The sequence below is a fragment of the Aythya marila genome (genome assembly GCF_965140915.1).
Source record: "Aythya marila genome assembly, chromosome: 6".
Taxonomy (NCBI): Eukaryota; Metazoa; Chordata; class Aves; order Anseriformes; family Anatidae; genus Aythya; species Aythya marila.
Window position 1 is genome coordinate 3,717,349 of NC_139047.1, and position 21,148 is coordinate 3,738,496.

At 42.4% G+C, this 21,148-nt stretch overlaps 1 protein-coding gene across 1 annotated transcript in view; it reads left to right on the plus strand.

Moving 5' to 3' along the window:
- The first annotated feature begins 18,454 nt into the window (after nt 1–18,454).
- STAT4 (signal transducer and activator of transcription 4) overlaps nt 18,455–21,148 on the plus strand; it is a 40,838-nt gene continuing 38,144 nt past the window's right edge. The window contains exon 1 of the mRNA XM_082763406.1: nt 18,455–18,745. The gene's annotated coding sequence lies outside the window, so the exon portion shown is untranslated. The remainder of the gene's footprint in view (nt 18,746–21,148) is intronic.

Sequence of the window (21,148 nt, forward strand, 5' to 3'; positions counted from 1 at the left end):
GCTGTGCTTCTGGCCCGCCCGAGTGTGACGAGGGCTGCTTGCTCCAGCTGAAGGCACGATCTGGTCTTCACTCACGACACAGTCCCTCCCTCAGAGCCGGTGATGTGAGGCACACACACTCCCATTTTAATACCAAGCAGCTCGTAATTTTAACTAGGGAGACCGTGCACACATATAGCCTTGTCTTGCCAGTCAATAAAAAATTGAGTAACGCTGAACACTGATCTTAGACTTCACATTGTTTCAGTTGTCGCTTACTTTAAGGAAAAAACAAAACAAAACAAAACTTTTTTTTTATCTGAAGAGAGGAATCCTACCGATCTGCATGTGTCCCCCATTCCCTGTGTTAAGACATCGTGAGCAGCACCTCCACATGATTTTTTTCTTTCTTTGCCAACCAGTTAGCTATAGCTGTTTTCAAACGCCACAGTAATCTATGGTAACTCCTTTATTTGCACAAGGGATGTGTCAAATACTGTCTTCTTACACAGCTAGAATATGTGATATTCTATTTTTTCAGCATACTCTTCCGAAAGAAGGAAGCATTACATATTCCAGCTCCACAGGGTGCCAAACACAGACATCTCCTGAGCAAACAAAATAAGTTACTCATTATAATGTAACTATAAAGACGAGAATATGAGATTACAAGAAAACATCCTCTACGCAGCTATAAACATTAGCTGCAAGGCTTACTATTCACCACCATAACATCTTGCTGCCAGGCTTATCCTGATCCCTTCTTTTCACATTGCTAAAGCAAGCAGATTTCTTTTTTTTCCCCATCATTATGGAACCTCTGTGCACTGCTTTTGCAGAGAGGAAGGGACACGTAAATGAGTCAGCCACTCGGAGTCAATCAAAACGAACACTGGATCATGTGCTCCTTGTTTTAAGGCCTGACCCACCCCAAACAAACAAACAAACAAACAAACAAAAACTCAGAAGCAAATAGCCTGAGGAATTTCTGCTTTGGCAGGTCTAGCATGAAGCACTAGCCAAACACATTGCTACTGGCATCCATTCTTGGAAATTTTAAGCCAGAAAAATCATAGCTTGCTTCAGTATAATTAAAACAGACACTCAAAGAGGGGATTGCCAGGCTAAGTTAAGAAATTATACAAAATACATTTTAACAATCAAAATGTCTCGAGCAATCAAGAGAGGGGAAAATAGTATTTCTATGCTTTGAAACTAAATCAGGAAAATTGAAAACATTACACATAGTAGTAATTAGATGACAATTCTCCCTTAGGCCCTAAAACAGTCAAATTGAGCTAGTACTGTGCATTAAATCGCTTGTTCTGTAGGTCTTAATTTTTGCAAGCCCTGCACCTTTTGCAAGTCTCATGACACTTTGCAAAGAATTGTAAGCCATCACCCAAGCTCTGGATAAATGCATGCCATTCTCTCCAGAACATCGTTAGACCTTTTTGATGTCGCTGCTCAGATGGGTGAACTTCACATCTACCAGGAACACGTTATTGGTGTCGTCCACTGTGTGTGCTTCTCTCGAGCTTCTTTATCTTGGTTGTGGAGGGGAAAAAAGCCATTAAGCAATTTAATGATGGGTTAAGGATAGCTCATGTCTAAAACCATTACGGTCATCTCAGCTATTCCTGTCAAGCTCCATATGGCCTCTATAGGAAACAATTACAACTTTACAAGAAAAAGAGTTTCTGCCCAGCTTGTTCAAATTTTAAGAGTTTGGACATGTCAGTTCATTCTGCTATTTTCAAGTCACTTTCCTCATTTTATAATGACTTTAAAACTCCTTCTGAACAGGGTTATTGTCTCTTGGATGGAGCACCACGTCTGATTTCCATCTGTATTAAATACTCCTCAAGATTCTCTCCAGCCATATAGACGACCTTCACCGAGCAGTGTGAAACTCAGATGGATTAAGGCCCATTGCCAATGCCAGAATGAAGTCAAGGGAGATCATGGAAAGGAAAGGGGAAGGAAAGGGGAAGGAAGAGGGTGAGCTATGAGCTATAACCACTGGTTCTATTTTCTTTGTGAATGGCAACTATCCATACAGTGACATTTCATCTATGAATTCATATTTGTTAGCAATATTGAGTAACAGCTTTCTAGTCATATGTTCTGAATTAGCAAATAGTGCTGTCCTCGAAATGCTGTAGTGAACTTGTGGCAGGGAAGTTACAGGAATCACAGACTTGCACGGTTTAGGCATTGCTAACTTGGAGGCAAAGTTAGGGTAACTCAGACCACAGCAGGTTTACTATCACCCTGTGAAGGTCCAGGTGGATAAGACTGTGGGTAAGGTATATAAGATATAGGATACAAGAACTTTATCCAGCCTATCATATTGTTTCTGTACTCGTCAAGATCAATGGTAGAAGCTTCCTACATCCTCTCCTGAAAGAAATCTGGTGAGTGGGGTCACAGGCCAGGTCAATATGTTAAGGTTGTTAAAAGAATGAATGGAGGTATTAACTTACTTCAGATCCAGGATATTCTAAATTGCTTCACTGAATCACATCCAAGTTCTGGCTGCAGACTGAGCTCTGCTCTGCCAGCCGCAAAATCCAGAGGCACCAAAAGCTGCTCACGGGCAAGGCTGTCCTCTGCTGCGTGCTTCCAGTGATTATTTTAAAACACGATTTCAATGTACTGAGCAGTCTGGTTTCTAGGAGTTACACAGACTAATTGTTCCACAGGCTACAGCATTTCCTACCTGTCACAGGCAGGTTTGACTTGTCTTCTTACCTTAATTTTGAATAAACAGATAAACAGATAATTATCTTCCTCTTTTTTTTTTTTTTTTTTTTTTTTAATGTATTTATAGGAAAGCACTGCTTCTTCTATCACTAATATTAAATGGGGAACAAATGCAAATCCAGTGAGCAAGTACCTCATGCACACTGTAAAATGACCTTCCACAGCAGATCCAGTTTTTCAGCAAAAGGATAAGAGACATTAGTTTGGGAAGCAAGGATTGGTTTTATGATTAAAATTTATGAGACTAATTCTCTATTTGTCAAAATGAATTTGAACAGCCTTATCATGTATCTTATACAAATGTAACAGGAAAATACCACCACCATTCATCTTTAATTGATTTCTTTCTTTTTCTTTCATGTTGACCAGGTAATTTTTCACATACATAGAAAAACTACACTTGATAATACAGAGTACCAGTACACAGTTTGAAAATCTGGTATCAGGCTATTTCTAGTGATCTCATGGTTCTGCTATGATTCGTGAATATAGAAATCCATTAAAATGCTTTCATTAATCCCCGATGCTTTTACTGTATGCAAAAGGCACGCCACTTAAATACCAAATTATACAATAGGCTTTACCCTTCTGCCATGCCTCCCTCCTGAGTCTCATTTGCTTAAGGAGGAAAATGAAAGATGAATTTGAGCTACGTCAATGAAAAATTTAGAGACAAGTTAGGGCAGAATATTTTGCAAGAAATGACTACCGTGACTATCACATTTGAGTGAATAATCGGTATTCTGGAGGCCACAGTTCATCGCCTTTTTATAGGAATGAGAAAGCACACAGCTTTAGCTTGTGGAAAATAGGTTGTGCAGGTTGTGCAACACACCTACAAACTAGTGCAGACAGGAGGAATAAAAAGAAGCGTGCTGGGGGAGGCAACAGTTTCATTTACTAAAACCCAGCAATTTGTCTCTATTTCCCCCCAACACTCATTGATTCTCATTTGCATGATATGTTGCATGCTTGCCTTAGCTGTTGTTACTGTGAAGACAGTCATGGTAAAAATTCATCAAACTAGCAGGTAACAAAACCAGCAACAACATAATGACACAAACAAATGACAAAAAAAAAAAAAAAAAAAAAAAAAGGAAAAACTTACCAAACCTGCTTTCCTCTCTCCCCCAAAACAGACCAGCGGTGATGCCTTTCCTGCACAGCTGCTTCTACAGCCCCTGGGACTGGCTCTAGTCATAGGAAACAAAAGTAGTAACAGAATCGGGCCTTTTAAAAATGAAACATTTCTATGAACATAAGGATGTGGTTTTCCACCTCCTGAATCTTTTTAGCTACTTTCTGTCAAGTAGCAGTGACCAGATGACTGCAAATATGTGCAATTCATAGGGTCAGTCCCAACTGGTAGCCAACTGCTGCCATTTTCAGGCAGTCTGAAATCGCTTCTAGCTCTCTCCCACCTCCAAATCATTCATTCTTCCCTAACGAAGCACACTGTGGACTTATACGAAGTTCCTGAGGACACCCATGACCTGCTAGAGTCAGACAGCTGTTCACAAAGACGTGCATGGGAGACGTGCTGAACCAAAGGAGCCGCTCCTTTGGGATCACAGGGGCCAGGCCAAGCTGTCACCTGTGAGGATTTAACCACTCTGGTTAGAAATCCTGTCCTGTTAAAAAAACAGCGTCTGCACCGTGAGAGGTTTGTTCACAGGCTTTTTTCCAAACCTAAACTAGCCCCCACCATCTTTTTCTCTTCACCACCACTGAAACTTTTTCCAGACTCTACTGAGCCTTTAAGGAGCACAATCACTACAGCATGTCCTACGGCATTCAGTGACAAATGTTTTCCAGAACAAAGATGAGTAGATTTATAAATTTAAAAACCGAGCAAGAAAAGTAACTTTTCAGATCGTCTTTTGTGATATAAAATCAATTGTCAGGTTTTGTTTGCTTGTTTTTGTTTCTTAACTTAAGTTTTAAATTGACTGCTATGCTGGAAATCCATTTCTTCTTCTCCTTCCCATTGAAAGATTAACTCTTCAGCTATTAAATTGTACCCATAGCTGATGGCTTGCTGTGCAGTCCATTTTTAAAAGTGCATGAAAGCGTACTGTAACCAGAATACCCCAAAGCAAACCTGCCATGCAGAAATCTGACAGTGGTACTTGATACGAAAACCATGGAGATCCCTGTATCCATTTACAGTTAATCCCAAGCTTGCTCGCAGGGGCTCAGGTCACTTTTTAATGGCCTCTGACAGCTGCACACACGCACAGCGCCTTCCCCAAAGCACCACACAACCCCACGTACCACATCCTTCTACAGGGATAAACCACACCCTTGCTTAATGAGATTTGGAGCCTTCTGCACAATTGAAATTCTGTATTAGTTAAGAAAAGGGAGGATATCACAAGTCCCTCTAGCAGAGACATCATTGCTGGGGGAAGGACAGGCAGGTTAGGAAAACAACAGCCCTGCCTGCAGGTTGCTTCCTCCTCTGAGGGTCTCCTGAACATCTCACCCTGCCTACAACATTCAGTGATTTCTTGGTGAAGGCTCAGCGTCCACCTTTAAGCACCTTTATCACTGGGAAGTTCCACACATCTAAAACCACCAGAGTACATCTTCTCTCTGTTTAAAGGATCGACACTTAATTTTGCAAGAACTTGTATTTTTGGCATCGATGTCCACATAGAAAATCCAGTAGAAGTCGCCCTCTGCAAATGACATCTGGTGACATTTTTCCACAATCTCTTTTCCCCTGTGAGGCCTTGCTGTTGTATCTAGTTGGCTCCAGGCTACAAGACCCTGCCATGATGATCTAACACCAAACATAAATTAGCTAATTTCTTAAACTCCTTTTACTTAAACTACAGCTTCCTAAGTCACTCCAGAGACCTGGCTAAGCTGAGACTAGCTGAAGGGACATGCAATAAAAGAAGCACTAACAAAATTATTTGACACCTTAAAAATAAGCTCTACTTCAGTGTTAATTTCTGCGTTGTGCGAACCATGCACACGTCTGACCCATTTTGAGCCAAGTATTACAAATCTAACAGGCATCAGCCAAGCACCAGCACCACAAGAGTTAAGAGCGTGTGCTGTTCTTTCCTGGTGGGAATAGGTCAGGAAGAAGAAATAGTAGGAATAGGATCCTTTACAGTGATTTCAGTTTTTATTAACATATTTTTACAGGATATCCCAGTTAAGCCAGACAGCTTGTTTACAATAGGGCCCTGTCTAAGGACAGCTTAAAAGTATTACACAGTACATACAGAAGGACAATACGGTCCCAGTACAAGCTCCCAGCAGGCAGTAAATCATTTCAAAGCTTCATGTTACACCTGATTAACTACTTGGCTCCAGTACTACAACCTATTCCAAGAATGCCTGCCTCAGTGTCGTGAAAAGTTGTCAGGGAATTTATGTCATCTGATGGCGAGTTACATAAAATAATGCCCCAGTGTCCCATTGAAGAGGCATTGCTTGGCACGAGCTGAAGGAGCATGCACTTCACACCTGCAGGATCCTCCGGTGCTACCTGCTCCTTAAAAAGGGACTCCATGTCAAGCTCTCCTTTATGAGGAGAAACCACATCATTTTGGTCCCAACAGGATCACCTAAGCCTGGATGACAACTCTATCTGAATTACGCTTCATCACACACATCCACAATTTGATCACTCACGAGTCAGTCCATCCTCTCACGTGGTTGCTGCAATTGAATAAATTTTCCCTGAAATTTTTCTTGATTCTGAAAAATGACTTAAAAATACGTATCCTCAAAAAATCGACACACTTAACATTTTTCACTAAGCACACAAGCCTGCTAGTGGACCAAACAGTGAAATCTTTACACTACCTGAACACAAAGGAAACACTGTTTCTCCAAGGTTCAAAATCAGTTCAGGCACCAAAGAGGCAAATTCCTAAAACTTCCTAAGGTCCACGGCCTGTGTTGCCTGTCAAACATGCAAGGTGCTATGAAAACCAGGTAACAACCCTCACCAAGTCTTCATTTATCCAGCTGTCGGGCAGAAAGACCGATAGCATTAACTGAGTGAGATGCAATGCATCTTGGCCAAGAGTTAGAGTACGATAAGTCAGCAAAAGAGCTGCTTAATTGTAAAATCCATTAGCTCTGGCTCCACGTGTGCAGCTTCTTCTAGAGCCATGCAGGAATTTAGACAGCAGAAAGCTGGAGGTCAGTTTTAGCAGAAACACCTGGTATGTACACCCATGAACAAACCAAGCTTTTCTACAGGGTCCTTCCCTCTTGGTCAGCTGGAAATTTGAAGTCTTTTTAAAGATGAACTGATTACCACCTGTTTCTTTAAACTACAATCTCATAATTACTATCTTCTATTTATTAGAAAATGCAAGTGATACTTCAAGCTTTATCCTTGATTTCATGTACTGGTGAGTTTGTTTGCACTTAAGCCTCTTTGCAGGAAACTAAGAGCATAGCAAAGGAACCAATTTCTTGCCTTTAGCATACTGCAACCCACAGTAGGCTGAGCACCTGAATTCTTCCTCTTGCTTACTGAGCGAGGCAATTTCTTATTCTAAGTTATATCACAGATCACAGTAAAACCCTGTCTTCTATAATTGAACAAGGACCCTAATTAAAATACGAACAAGTCTTCTAAAAATAACAGCAGAACAGCCATCTCTGGACTGCAAACCTATTTGTCTGCCTTCCTCCTATATCATAATAGCATTTCCACAGCAACAGCTATCACAAGAAGTGTTATTGATGAACGGAAAGCCTGTTATTCAATCACCTTTTCCTGGAAGAGGACAACAGAAAGTCCTTCTGGTTTTTAGTATGGAGTAAGTCCCAAACTAAATACTAAGGTCACGGCAAAAGAGGTGTGCAAAATATATTAGGAATCCTGGCACTGAAATACAAATCGCCCACAAACTGTAATCATATAAGGCAGAGGAGGGTACCTGAATGGCACCACTGTGCTGGCCTTCAGGAACAGGCACTTGTGAAACTGGGAGACAAGAAAGAAATCAGGATGTGTTCCCCATCAGGGCATCAAGTGAGATACAGGCACTGGGCAGCAGGGAATAGCAATTGCAAATGGAAACGCATAAAACAGCATCAGGGCAGGGAGATCCAGGTAAGCATTTAATGCTGGGAGAAGGGTTTGCAGACAGGCTAGCTCAGGCCAGCTTTTCAGAGGACTTCTCTCTCTCAATCCTGAGCAGTGAGGGACTTGTCCTTTCAGATGGCACAGCATCAAGAGACAGGAAGTCTGGCAGGACTGTCTCCAGCTCTGAAGGTTTTGGGTTCAGAACCTCACAACTCTTTAGCTGGGGAAAGAAGAAGGGTGGGCAGGAGGGGAGAAGCTGAGGCAACGCCGAGCTGGGCAGCAGTAACACAAGCACTCACGGGGTTTAGCAAACTGCTGTCCGAGATTTTGGGTGAGATGTGACCAAACAGCTGCGCTGCCATGACACGAGCCTCTGGGCGCAGCGTACCGGTTCCAACACAAAGCACACGATCTTGCTTGTGGCTAGGAGTCATGCTGACTGCTCAGCAGAGGTCACACCACAGAGGCACAGCTAGGTCTGGGAGGAGCACACCAGTTGCCACAGACATTCAGTTTCCCTTTGCAGAGCTCAGCGTCTCGAGGAGACTTGATCCTTGCAGATTTGAGCTAAACATTTTAATCAGCTCTGTTTGGGGGTATATAAAGTTAGTAAACTCGTTTATACCCAACTCAATATCTTCAACTGATTTTGTGTAATGGGAAGAAAAATCAGAGGTTCTGCCTAAACTACAGTAATTTCAGCCCTTCAAAGGTCCAGCTGCAACTAAAAAGCTGTGAGTGGATCTAGCTGTATTCATTGCCTTGCCCAATTCCCTGTGAGCACAGAAGTGGAAGCAGTGATATCTGCCTCTACAGACTTGGTGACTAAGTGCAGGTATTACTTACAGGTAATTTTCTTTTCCTGGTCTTGCAAGTCTTTGCCCAGAGCACCAAATACCAAAGCCATGATGTCTTAACACCACCTTTCCTGTTGAGCTGTGCTCCACCGTTTCACCACGGCCTCCCTCCAAGTGCTGTGCCCGTGGTAATTCGGTCCGCGAGAGGAGTCTGTAAGACAAAATCAAACAGAAAGTGCTGCACTCCTCTTATAATCGATCCGTGCAATTTCTAAATTGACTTTGAAAAATACACCAAATATACCCAGGGGAAATAAGCTTACAATGCGGATTGCAGCCTAAATCCATTATACAGATAGCACAGCGCATTTATTGTTGCGATGATTGAAAAGAAATGAGATTAGCAGGCTTCGCATAACATATTTAGTAAATCCAGCACTTCCCCTTCCACAACAGAGAGCTTAACATCGCCAAGAATTATAAACAGAGTACCGTATATCTTGGTTTTCCTAATTTTGAATTCCCTGCTGAACAGCTCTGTACACACACAGGACATGCGCCTACAGTAGATGGGTAACCACTACCCTCATTTGGACATACCAGCAGATTTGTGACTTATTTCACTGCGCGGATTTGTAAGAAGTGATTCTAATTCCAACAGGACTGCCTCCTCAGAAAAAGGCACGGACACTCAAGAGCAGTACAGAAAGATAAGTGACATGCTCCTGTGCCAGTATGATCAGGCTAGATCAACTCTTGCTGGGGAACAACATAAAGCTGGTAAGGGAGTTCAGGGTGTCTCAAGGCCAGCAACCTAGGAGAGGAACTGTTTGAACACAAGGCAAGCCCCAAAACCCTGACAAGTTTTCTCTAACTTTGACAAAAGTCTAGAGTGTAACTATGGCACCTTTTCTAGGTGAGTGAGAAAGCACAGTCTGATGAAGCCTGAAACAATCAGCTTTTGTTTTTCCAAATATTTCCCTTACATTAAGCGTTCAAAAGATAGCTGTTACACCTAAGCAGCACGGTGGCGAGTTTTAGCATGTACTCTGAAAGGGTATTTTACTACCTTCAAATAAGAAGCAGGATGAAATATCAGAGATATTAGCCCAGATTGTATTATTCCTCTACTGAAACTACACCTACAGTATTTCAGCAAGACAACAGTTTGCACTTGCATCATCTTTTCCCTTATTAAAACAAAACAAAAAAAACACACGTACAACTTGACCAGTGTTTCTACAAGCAACTCTTGCTCAATTAAAATGATATATCCAACAGATTTATGATACACCCTGTTTTGTCATGAAAGTATTTAATTCCATTTGATGAGTGTACGTAGGTGTCTGTTCATGAGTGAACTCCTGCTTTAAATTTGTGTTCCAGAGATATTTTATATATAGGCAAGGGCAACAGGGAGGAAGCAGGAAAAGCTGAAATGTTTTTTGTTAAAATTTCACAGAAGAGATTAAGAAGGTTAGGGACAAGAAAAGAGCTTACTTCAACACTCGTCTTAGAAGGATTTTAATCCATATTTTTTGTATGTTTTAGCTTTTAAAGGCTTGAAATCCATGTGCCACAGAAGCACAGAGTAGAAACTATGGTGTGAACACAAAAACAACAGCAAGTAAAAAATCTGTAAGGTTTTCTCGTAGTTACTTATATGCCTGTAAACATTTCTAGTATGAAACCTCACACATTACGCCTAACAGTAACTGGCTGGAGTGGTCTCACCAGTATTTCCTTGGTTTGCTACATATCACATCCCTACCCGTGAGTGTCAGCAGAAATACTGGTTGTCACAGGACTCTCATACAAAAAAAAAAAAGTAACAGGGAAACAGCAAAATGAAGATGGAAAGAACAAAAGATGACAGGTAAGACGTAAGACTGAGGTGATCTTTAAAGTGACCAGTACTGTACCTGATGCCCATAGTTACCTAAATTATGACGGTTTTAATAACACCACCTACTCAAACAAAGTTAGATACAGTAATTCTAATTAAAAATAATTCTATTTATACCATAGCCCCCCTATTAACAAAAGCAATGCCTGTGCCCTCACAATAGGATTCACATCTGAAAGCACAAGCACTTTGCAAGCAGGAAAATGTGCTTGCAAGATGGACCTAACTATTTGTGTGTTACAGATGGGGAAACAGAGGCACAGAAAGCAAAACTTGTCGCTCTTCTGGGCTTTGCCACACACACACCGAGCAGGAGAAGCAGCCGAGCAACGTGACTACTGTTTCAAATGCTGGTCATTGTTCCGCTGTCATCTTCTATTCCTCCTTCTACATTTCTAGTGCTCACCAACAGCACGCCCGTTTACCTCCAAATAATCAGCGCTTTGGGTGAGAGGTGCAGGCGATGTTCAGCAAGATTAAGTCAGAGCCCCTAAGCATCACCGCTGCGCACACAACCACAGCAGTACCAGTCCTAACTCTGGCTGTGGGCTGAGTGGGAATGAACGATTGCAAGGGGGGATTTTTATTGTAATAAGGCTCGTTACGTATTAATGTGATACTCCTATTTTGCATAATCTTGCACAAACTCACCCACCCTAAAGCATGTACGTGGTCATCATGTTTTTCTCCTGGTCAAGCAAGTGGAGCTATTTGAGACTAAGACAGACAAAAAACTTAAAATGATAAAAAATGAACCATAATTAGAAAAGTCTCTTGGATGATAATACCAAAATGCTGAAGCAGACACCAGAACAAATAAAACATGAGAAAACACTGCTGTGATCTGGCAGGTACCACGCCACACAAACCTGAACCAAGTGGGCTTCCACAGTTTGACTTTGGACTTTGCTCCTGGGCCACAAGAAGTGCCTTTTCCAGCCAGCACTCATTTCTACCTTGGTGAACTCAGGCAACAAAAGCTCCATTGCTTGAAAACAAAAGCATTCACGCTATTCAGATGTGACCGCCTCCAAGTCACCACACACCTCCCGCAACAGTACATCAGCTCCTGTCATCTGAGAGCCTCAGTAAACCTATCAGTGCTTGTATCTCTTCAGACAGATGAAACAGAAAAAAAAAAAAATCAGAGATTGGTATGCTTTACTGTCCCCAGTCTGCTGAATTTGGGAATTCCCTTCATAGTTTTTCCCACTCTGAATGCTAACAGACGTGTCACAAAGACCACAGATACCCAGATTTATACAGAATCAAGAGAAACAAAAAAAATGCAGTTGACCAAGTAACATAAGGGCGCTTGTTTACAGCAGATCTGCAAAACATTACATGAACTGGTTCTTGCCATCTTCAAATAAGCAAAGAAGTTTGAGTTCTCCAAAAACGCATGAGTTGCCGTATGGTTCTGCTCAGTTTTCTTTTGAAGATGCCTACCATACAGGAGGATTTACAGCAGAGGTGCCCCTCGGCTGTGCCACCTCTCCCAGCAAAAGGGGAGCGTGACACACGGCTTACGCCAAAACCCCTCCGCTGCCTGCTTTTTTATAGGGCTTCAAGGGAACAAGCTGCAAACTGGGTCCCGAGCTACAGCCTTCAATAGCATCCCACCTTCCAGCATGGATCTGACCGCTCTGTGTTCAAAGACAGCTTTATGTTCTTTCCTTAGCAGCAGAAGCTCTCACTATCTATACTTACATAGGTATGTATATAGAGAGAGATGGCTTGTACAACAAAGTTTGAAAAAATATACCACAAAAGATGTTAGCACGAGTTGAACTGAGAACTTCTTGCTCTGTTCTCAGAGGAATCCGTGGTTTCTTTCTGACAGGAGATAATGCTAGTGGTGCGGGTTATCTGTGCCGCTGCAGCTACCAGAGCAGCACTTCTCAGCCTCTGGGTCAAAGTAGGTCATAAACCCCCCGCAGCGGTTTGCAAAACAACCCGTACACCAAGTAAGATTTTCAAAAAATAAGCATGCACTTGTAGGTATGGGAAGAACTAAACAGAAACTAGCACTGGAAAAATTATGGTAATTCAAAAGCTTTTCATTTACAGCCAAAAATTGTAGGCAAAGTATTGTGGCAGCACTCCCCAATGCATCTGTGATACTTTTTTTTTTTTTTTTTTTTTTTTTTTTCCTCCAAAGGAGCTTCACAATGCCCAGATTTCTTCCAACATGTTTAAGAAGACATTTGATTTAGCAAAAAACATGCCTGAGAAGCACTGATCTAGATGTCTAGATGGCCTCATCTCACCCTCAGGGTGCCCTGACTGGGCGTCTAATAGTCTCAGATTCTCACCAGACAGATCGTGGGGATCATAAACCAGAGGTGAGAAGAGGAAAGTCGATATCATGGATTTCCACCCATGCTGGTTTTAGGATCAGTGACGCAATCTGTTCAAAGAGCAAGCCTTTATTCCACATTCAAAACGTTGAGAGATGTGAAAAATACCTATCATTAAATAATAAAAGCGATAAGTGAGTCAGAGAACATTAGAAGAAAAAAAAAGTGATTTGTGGCTCGTATTTTAAGAGCACCTCATTTATGATTCAAGGCAAGATCGTAAACACACTTAAGACAAAATTTGGGTGGCATTGGGGAGCCAGCCTAAGGAGCGCAGTCCTTGGAAGCGCTGAGTACTTTCTCCCACAGCTGACGCTGCGCCACCTCACCCTGAGCAGGAACGAAAGCACGAACTCGCCCAACCACAAGGGCCCCAGCTCTTGCTGGGAAGGCTGTGACTCCTGCTCCACGTACACCAGACGTGGTAACTGCTTCGCACGCAGCACAACGCCCTTGGACTCTGTTGACGTGGGGCCTGAATAAGCAGGCCCCAGTGAATCAGCACGCTTTCTCCCTGAGCCTCACATCTGTTGCTTCAGGAGAAAGAGGAGAACGCACTCCCCACCCCACAGGAGCCTCAGCAGCAGCAGAGCACCTACGGGGAAGGCGTGAGATGCAGGTTTGAAGGACCTCAGGCTGAAGAAAGAATTGAGCTTTGGTTTGACCTATGTCCTTCGGTGGCCACAGGCTGCTTTTACCTTCACTAATATTTCCTCCGATGTTAGCAAGCTCCAGAAACCACCTTTCTCCTTGTGAAGACAATGAAATAAAGCAAGTTTTTATCACGCCAATAGAACAACTTCCTGTGCTAATTTCACATAGGGTCTTCAGCTCTCATTTTTGACTCTTGCACCACCAAATGCTTCTATTGCCTCCTAGTGAAAATAAGCTTGTTTTGACTTCTGGCATGAACCAATCATACTGAAAATTGATTCATACTGAGAATTTTGAAACAAGCTAGGAAAAAAAAAAAAAAAAAAAACTTGAAAAATTCAGAAATGATAATGATTTTCAAAATAAATCCAGAATCATTATATGCTCGTCCATCTCTCTCCTCCTTCCCCACAGCCATAGGAATTGCACTAAGTGAGGGACATGACAGCCTGCAATTAACCTTCCCCTACATAACAGGGGCCCTTACAGTGTGCTAAGCAGCTGAGAATAAATAAATAAATAAATAAATAAATAAATAAATAAATAAATGAAAAACTGAGCCCCAGCTATTTGTTACAGGAGGCTTAAGATGAATAAAAGGATCAAAGCAAATAACACTTTCAGACAGCCTAGAAGGAAAACAATGAGCCCATAATGGGCACATGATTGCCATCCTCCTCGTGATATCCAACAACACAATTAAGGTCAACTGTACAACCGCTTCCAATTTGTTTTTTTCTTATTGCCTAGCCAAGGAGAAAACAGACATCAGTTCTGAAGATGTGTGTTTTCTTATATAAATAGAATAAATAGATAAGGAGGTTCAGAGAGTAGTATAAATCAAGAGGTTCTTTTGGCACCATCAGAGTTAAAAACTCTAACTTTAATATGGAATATTTCAAATATTATCAAGCAGAAATAATCAAACTTCGGTTTAATTGCTCCCTTTGTGAAAGGACTTTATTAAATTAATTAACCAAGTTATCTTCCCTGAGTATGATCCATTACTAATTCTAAAATTATTGATCTTTGTATTTGGAAGTCGCTGTTCAGCAACAAATTGCTTTCTGCAATTAGCATATACTAGCAAGCCTAATAAAACTCAAGGACTCCTCTAAGGTCCTAAGAGACTGTAAAATGAAAATATTCTTAAGTATGCTCAGAAATTACCATTATGCATAGTCATCTTGATCCTGGGTAGGGAAGGCAGTAAGAACTTAAGTAACTATTGACAGCATGAGTCCCAAGTGAGCTTACTATGAAAAATTCTCTTTTCTCTTGTCAACACTGCCTTTCATGCTAATCAAGTTGCACTACCAAGACATTCTCCTTTTTGCCCTCCAAGTTACATCTCACAGGAACATGCATACAGAAACGCAGCATTGCCCAAATCACATTAATATTGTATTCCTTTCTCACACTCTGCTTCGGAAAACAGTAATCACAAAGTCCTCAACTTCTGTGCAAACAAAAGTGATCATCACCAATTGACAAGAAAGCTGTTGTATGGAATAAGAAAAAAGCTTCCCGAGATGCAACAGACTTCACTAAATGTAAAAGTCCACTAAAATACTACTACTTGAATTCCTAAAAATCTACAGAAGTCAAAACTAAAAAAGGAAACCTGACTTTAAAGTGACTGAGGAAAAGCAAAAGTTAATCTTGCATGAAATCATTTAGGAGATGGAAGGGTTAAAGCAATCTTATATATTAAATTAAAATTAATTATATTCCCAGCTCAGTGGAAGCCAATTTCAATTTTCTATAGTTCCTGACTTGTCACTATTATCTACATAACCAGCTAATTTTGATTTTTTTTTTTTTTCTAGCTGGTATGATTTTGAATTTGGGTAAGATATATATTTTCACTTCAGACAGATGTATACATCTGCACATATGGCTTATTCATTACTGGAAGCTGGAAAACAAAGATTTTCAGCAATTGATAACCAACAACCAAAAACAAAACAACAACAACAAACTTTTTTCTAATCATAACAATCATTCTTTTAGCTACACACAAACAGAGCTAAGAGATCTCATGCACAGCTTGTTAGAACATGCAACTTCAGGACAACGTTGCTGTTGCTGTCTTTTCCTCCAACCAGAGGACAGTCAGGGATGTGACCTGCACGCATGACTTCTGATTTATGCTGTGCTGACGGGGAGGAACCACACTGCCAGCAAGACAATTTCTCATGATTACAGTGTTTACTAGTCTCGCTGAGACTAGAAGTCCTTGTTCTGAATACAAGAAAAGCTGTGAAGAGTTCAGATCCAAGACATAAAGCATGTACAGCATGTTCAAGCTAAATGTCTCTTTTATGTAAAAGATAGATGACACGCTCTAATTAAAGGTTAGTCAAGGAGTGTAATGACCAGAGGCCAAACACAAGAGTTTAAAATCTTGATTACAGGTTGGGCCAACGGATCAAAGCAACAAATTGTCTCAGTATTCCTAGAAACAACTTTGTGAACTTTTGATTAGAAGATTACCATGTCCAGAATTACTTCTCCATTGCTTGAGACTTTTTCTTCCCTTTCAATAGCCCACACAATTTAGACGCTTGCTTCTTACTCGCCTACTTTTACTGGTGCTAAAGCACCAACCAAGGGGAACAAAACCTTGTGCAGCAATGATTAAATTTGACCTACCACACTTAACGAGGGCTTTAAACTTTCACTGGCCAGTTCCCACCCGTGCTCCGAGCCGCCTCCACCTGAGGGCTGCAGCCTCACCACGCTGTTGTGCCTGGATGTCCCTCAAGAAACTCCCTCTCACCCCAGGGCTGCCCCAGGCTTTTTACCTCTGCCCTCCGCTCCACACTTGCCTGGCTGGCCCCACAGCTGTCCCTGTCTTGGCCACCATCCTGCCTTCCCCATAGCATGTGCCACAGAGCAGGGCAGGGATGGAGGAGGAACCCTCTTCCCAAACACCGATCTCTCCAAACCTCAGGTGAGGAGCAGCCTCTCATTACCCTAGTTTTGGGGAATGACACTTACCTGATTCTTTTTCTCACCGGCTCTTGAAGCAAACCTGAATAGATACTAGCACCAGATAGCAAGCAGCACAACATTATCTTAATAGCAACCGCTCCATCATAAAGCTGCTTTTCTAGGTTAGTGGAGAGGGCCAAGCAAAAATCAGAGGGACTGAATCCCTGTTACTCTTTTATTTACTGCGATGGCATGAGCTACCTGTCTTCTGACCATTATGGATATCAGTTCTGAAAGGATGCTTAGAAAATAAGTACTTAATCCAAAAGGAAAATAAATAGCTATCAATATTTATTTAAAGGATAAAGAAAAAGTGTGGTGCAATAGTTCCCCCTACTGACAGCCTGAAATTAAATTACTAATAAATGTTATTTCCTGGGCGGTCCTCACATTGCTGTGTCCCAATGCTGCACCTACACGAGCCTACTGGTACACCATAAACCACGTAAAAATCAGCCACCTTAGAAAACTATGAAGATTTCCCAAATGGTAGAGAAACAAATCTGAGAAAACACCAGTAGATCCCTCAGATCATTCATCACGTATGCAAAAGGGCAATATGCAGTCTCACAGAAAGAGGATTATAACACGTGTGTGAATGTATGTACTCTGAATGAGATGCTGGGATATCCATGAGCAAAAAAACAGGAGCACAGGTAAAGTGCTGCCGTATCTCCTCCTCTGTGTGTGACACATTTGGGTCTGAGCAGGGACTTGTCAAACTGAAAATGCTAATGTGGTTTTGTACACTGATTATTTAATAAAAAAAAATAAAGAAAATGCTCCAGTACGTTGCAGCCTCATCTCACTTGAAAAAGGTAATGGACAAATATGCAACAGCACAACACGAAAGGACATTAAATACAGAGACTGCAGAAGTGCACACTTCTATAAATCAGGATTTTACAGAGGTCTGTTATGATCCTGGCTCTCAAAATGCAAATGCACATGAAAAAAATTCTAAATGCTATTAAAAAAAGCCTGATCTCATTTCAAGCACATATATGGTGACGATGACGTCTACCAGCAGCTCTGGAAGTTACCTATGTATCAGAGATTCTCTCATCACTTTCAATTCTCCCTCTGCTCTGTCTGGAAAATGTAATTACACATCAACAGTGACACGCACCTTCCTTTTAACTACATCTCCCGCACCTGGCTTTCTCACTTGCACGAGGTTTCATGTTCCTCCAGCCCAGCGCGTAACACTGCTCCACCAGCTCACTGGCACTTCCCGAGAGCACGCCTTTTGTTCGCTGTTTGTACAGCCTGGCACAGAGAAGCCTTGCTCGTGAGTGGGGTTTCTGGTAACACACAATGTTACAAATAAAATAATAATTGCTCAAAAGAAGCCTCTTTAGGGCAGACTGCAGCTGCTTTGTGTGACATCAAAGACTCGTTCCTACCATTCAAGCTCTGTGCTGAGGTAAGACAGATTTGAAATTGTCATAATTTAGCATTTGCCATTTGCTTTGGTTTTAGCAACGATGCACCTGACGTTACAGAGATCCGTTTTCCAATAATGTATTTAGAGCAAAAATAATACTTGGAGCATGCCTGTTGTCATAACCCTTTCATAATAATATTTACTGATCCGGATGGTGTCAGGCTGTTAACCCTTTAGGACAGGGACCGAGCCTTTTATCTCAGGCTCTGCCTGAAACGAGCAGCACGGGCAGCCACTGCAGGAAGTGGCAGCACGTAGCATTTCCACGCTGTTCCTCCAAACTCCTCTCAGGGCTGCCCTCAGCCTTTTAACGAGCGCTAATTGCAAAAGCTGGCTAGCGAAGCTCCCATGCCAGAAAGCTGCTGGCCCCCTGATCCCGGTGGAGAGGGAGAAGCCTGGCTCCCTGGGAGCACGACAGGCCCCAGCCCTCTGCCTTCCACACAGGCTTGGGTGCCACAGTATAAATTGGAGATTTTTTTAAATTTTTGGCTCAATAACCTCCTTCTGGCCATTTCCTAAGTAAGTGCCGGAGCCGTGTCACGCCAGCTAACCCAGCGTGGCGCGGTGACTGCTGCGTGGCCACGCTGCTCGCCGTGTTTCGTAGCCCAGACACGACTCTCGCTCCCGTCCCGCTCCCCGGGGCGGCGAGGGCGCAGCTGACGCACAGGAAAAGCCGCCGGGACGGGGCTGGGGCGGCATAAAGCACGGGGCAGGCGGCAGACACGCCTGGGGACACCGCCTGCAGCAGGGCTCGGCTGGGGAGCGCTCGCACAGGCAAGTGGGGGCATCCTGGGGGGGGTCTCCATCTGGTCGTCTGTCCCACGGTCCATCCACCCCAAGCGCATCTTCGAAATGCCTCGTGCCCGGGGGATGCGGGGTGCTGAAGGCAGCGAATGGAGGGGTGGCTTTTACCTCACTCTGGGGGGCTCTTGCCCCCCAGCTGGGCCGGTAGCAGGCTCACGGGCCTGGGGGTCCCCACCACCAGGGGTACGCGGGGCACCCAGCTCCTCAAGTGGCCTCCATGCCGCTCTGTCAGGGCACAAATGTGGAGTTTCTCTGCCAGAGAGACTGCGGGGAGCGCACCTTGCATCAGTACAGATCATAGATCCAGATACAGGCTCACAGATAAAAGCAGAAGTACCTGAACGAGCACCTCGCAGCACAAAAAGTGAAAGAGTTGCGCTACCAATATTTCACGTTGTGCATTTCTGCTAGATGCCTTCAGGGAAGATCCAAAACAAACAACAGGTATTGTGAGCTTTTTAGCTTGTGGTGTGACTCCCAGGAAGAGGAAAAGATAGGACAGGGTGTGTTGTACTAAACATGTTACAAAAACCCCTTGTACGAACCAGACTCATCCTTTGCCAGCATGGATGCATGTGAGCATCCCTGCACATTACTTAGAAGGCCTCAGGAGGCTGCAGCCTGCACAAGGTCTTGCTTCTTTTCCTTTAGATAACAATACTAGGTTCTTACTAAGATCCTTAGGATATCACAACCACCATAATTCACAATTATGGAATTGCAATAAAAACCCTCACTGAAAGTGAGCAGGCTTGCAAATCTTACCTTTCTTTTTTTCCTGAATGCGTGCTATTACTACATCATGATTTTGTTTTCTGTACGTATCTCCAGAAATACAGCCTGTTATTCCTAGTAATTACCAGTGTAGCAATAAAGAGAGGAAAGCACTCCTGTATATTATTCTTGCTCAGCATTTTAAATAAACAAAGTAAATGTTTGGGCAGTATTTTTCCTCTCGTTAATGGAAGTAATAAAGAGGAGGGAAATGGCATTGGGCACATTTCCACAGATGGTAGGCAGCGTCCTTTATAACGCACACAGAGTCATTGCATCCAGCCTTAGTTAGCGAGAAACTAAAGCTTGTCACTTTTACTTTTCATGAGTAAGTACTCGAGGCTGTTACACCTTGAGATACTTCATCCTTCTGTTGTTCTTTTTTTCCTTCTGACTTAAGCAACATAAAAAAACCCACGATTTTCAACATGTATTCTTTGAAAAGATGATGTTACGATTCATAAATGGAAATGGGAAAGCTGTTTATAAAAAGGTCAACATTTTATAAAAAATGTCAATTTTGATGAAATCTCATCTTTCTTTTCGGGAAAAAAATCTATCAGAAGTGTTCAAACATAACACTGACCTACTGCAATGCAATCTTTAATCCATGGTGCTGGGTTTTATGTCGTTTGTTAGCGCGAACAAAGATAATAAAGGAGCAGATGATCTCTGGTACAGGATCAGGGTAGGGCAGAGTTCACGTGAGGGCCAAGATACCAAGGCATGCCCTAGGGTGTCCCCCTTATCTACTTACCCATAATGGCCCATTACCAACACCGCTTCAGATTTTTCCTGCAGACACCACATCTAGAATGACAACCTGGCATAGTCTGCCCTGCGGCAATGTTTTATCTCTCTGTGCGATACAGAAGTACATCTGTTTATCTCAGTGCATCCCTCAGTACTATAGAGAAGATCTGATAGTGCTGGAAGGACCTAGAGGTATAGGCATGAGCGCTGACACAAGCACACTGCCAGTGGTACCCTTCAAAGCAACCTTCAGTGCACTGTGGGCTAAAGCAGCAAACCAGTTTCTACTTTTTTCATTTGAGCTTATTCCCCTTCTGCTTTTGGCCAGGCTTTTCAGCAGAAAAATAAATAAATAAATAAATAAATAAATAAATAATCACAATGAAATTGCTGTTTTCACCAGTTGGATTAATGATGATGTGGTGCAACCCACAAAGAGGTCATGTTCGCCCAAGCGGAGAAAGAGTCACAGAAGCTGAGATGTCTACTTTGAGAGTCTGCTCACCCCAAACAATCTCTTCAGTCCACAGAGAGGTGGATATTCAAAGACAACTCAACCCACCTAAAATCTGGAACAACCAAGCTTCTGTCTCTAATATGTCAGTAAACAGTCAAAAGCTAACTGGGATAGATATTCCAGTCAAGAATTTCAGAGCCTGTCATTGGGTGATCCTACTCTAGCTTGTCTTTTAGTTTTCATAGGGCTTTACCCTTCCCAAGCTTTTTTATTTATTTTTTTTTCCAACATCAAATCTCAGAATTCTATGCCAGTAAAAAAATGGAAAAGATCAATAATTTAGGTTGTGACATAAGCAGTACTCTCCAAACAGAAGACATGGGGCTGTA